Below are 2,666 nucleotides of genomic sequence, written 5' to 3' on the forward strand. Positions count from 1 at the left end.
CACTGGAGAAACTGTTAGCCATGACACTGATAGCCGTGACACTGGAGACACTGATTGTCATGACACTGATAGCCTTGACAGTGATAGTCATGACACTGATAGCCGTGACACTGATAGTCATGACACTGGAGACACTGATAGTTGTGACACTGATAGTTGTGACACTGATAGTCATGACACTGGAGACACTGATAGTTGTGACACTGATAGTTGTGACACTGATAGCCGTGACACTGATAGCCCTGACACTGATAGTCGTGACACTGGAGACACTGATAGTTGTGACACTGATAGTCGTGATACTGGAGAAAATGATAGCAGTGACACTGATAGCCATGATACTGATAGTCGTAACACTGATAGTCATGACACTGAAGACACTGATAGCCGTGACACTGATAGTCGTGACCCTGGAGATACTGATAGCCGTGATACTGAAAGTCATGACACTGAGAGTCATGACACCGCAGACACTGATAGCCGTGACACTGATAGCCGTGACACTGATAGCTGTGACAATGATACCGTGACACTGGAGACAATGATAGCTGTGACACTGATAGTCGTGACACTAGAGACACTGATAGTCGTGACACTGATAGCCGTGACACTGATAGCCATGACACAGATAGCTGTGACACTGATAGCTGTGACACTGATAGTCGTGACACTGGTGACACTGATAGTCGTGACACTGGAGACACTGAAAGTTCTGACACTAATAGCCGTGACACTGATAGCCGTGACACTGATAGTCGTGACACTGGAGACACTGATAGTCATGACACTGATAGCCGTGTCACTGATAGACATGACAATGATAGTCGTGACACTGATAGCCGTGACACTGATAGCCATGACACTGGAGACACTGATAGTCAAGACACTGATAGCCGTGACACTGATAGACATGACAATGATAGCCGTGACACTGATAGTCGTGACACTGGAGACACTGATAGTCGTGACACTGGAGACACTGATAGGCGTGACACTGATAGCCGTGACAATGATAGCCGTGACACTGGAGACACTGATAGCCGTGACACTGATAGTCGTGACACTGGAGACACTGATAGCCGTGACACTGATAGCCATGAGATTGATAGCTGTGACACTGATAGCCATGACACTGGAGAAACTGATAGCCATGACACTGATAGCCGTGACACTGGAGACACTGATAGTCATGACACTGATAGCCTTGACAGTGATAGTCGTGACACTGATAGCCGTGACACTGATAGTCATGACACTGATAGCCGTGACACTGATAGTCATGACACTGGAGACACTGATAGATGTGACACTGATAGTTGTGACACTGATAGCCGTGACACTGATAGTCATGACACTGGAGACACTGATAGTTGTGACACTGATAGTTGTGACACTGATAGCCGTGACACTGATAGCCCTGACACTGATAGTTGTGACACTGGAGACACTGATAGTTGTGACACTGATAGTCGTGATACTGGAGAAAATGATAGCAGTGACACTGATAGCCATGATACTGATAGTCGTAACACTGATAGTCATGACACTGCAGACACTGATAGCCGTGACACTGATAGTCGTGACCCTGGAGATACTGATAGCCGTGACACTGATAGTCGTGACACTGATAGCCATGACACTACAGACACTGATAGCCATGACACTGATAGTCGTGACACTGGAGATACAGATAGCCCTGACACTGATAGTCGTGACACTGATAGTCATGACACTGCAGACACTGATAGCCGTGACACTGATAGCCATGACACTGATAGCCATGACACTGATTGCCATGACACTGATAGCTGTGACACTGATAGCCGTGACACTGGAGGCACTGATAGCTGTGACACTGATAGCCGTGACACTGATAGTCGTGACACTAGAGACACTGATAGTCGTGACACTGATAGCCGTGACACTGATAGCCGTGACACTGATAGGTGTGACACTGATAGCCGTGACAATGATGGCTGTGACACTGATAGCCGTGACACTGATAGTCGTGACACTGATAGCCGTGACACTGAAAGCCGTGACACTTATAGTCGTGACACTAATATTCATGACACTGCAGACACTGATAGCCGTGACACTTATAGTCGTGACACTGGAGATAATGATAGCCATGACACTGACAGTTGTGACACTGATAGCCGTGACACTGACAGCTGTGACACTGATAGCCGTGACACTGATAACCGTGACACTGATAGCTGTGACACTGGAGAAAATGATAGTTGTGGCAATGATAGTTGTGACACTGATAGTTGTGACACTGATAGCCATGACATTGATAGTCATGACACTGATAGCCATGACACTGGAGACACTGATATCCGTGACACTGATAGCCGTGACACTGATAGCTGTGACATTGGAGACACTGATAGTTGTGGCACGCATATTTGTGACACTGATAGCCATGACACTGAAAGTCGTGACACTGATAGTCGTGGCACTGATAGCCGTGACATTGATAGTTGTGACACTGATAGCCGTGACATTGATAGTCGTGACACTGATAGCCGTGACACTCATAGCCGTGAGACTGGAGACACTGATAGGCGTGACACTGATAGCCGTGACCCTGGAGAAACTGATAGCCGTGACACTGATAGCTGTGACACTGGAGACATTGATAGCCGTGACACTGATAGTCA

This window comes from Cetorhinus maximus, unplaced genomic scaffold, assembly GCF_964194155.1.
Source record: "Cetorhinus maximus unplaced genomic scaffold, sCetMax3.hap1.1 HAP1_SCAFFOLD_379, whole genome shotgun sequence".
Lineage (NCBI taxonomy): Eukaryota > Metazoa > Chordata > Chondrichthyes > Lamniformes > Cetorhinidae > Cetorhinus > Cetorhinus maximus.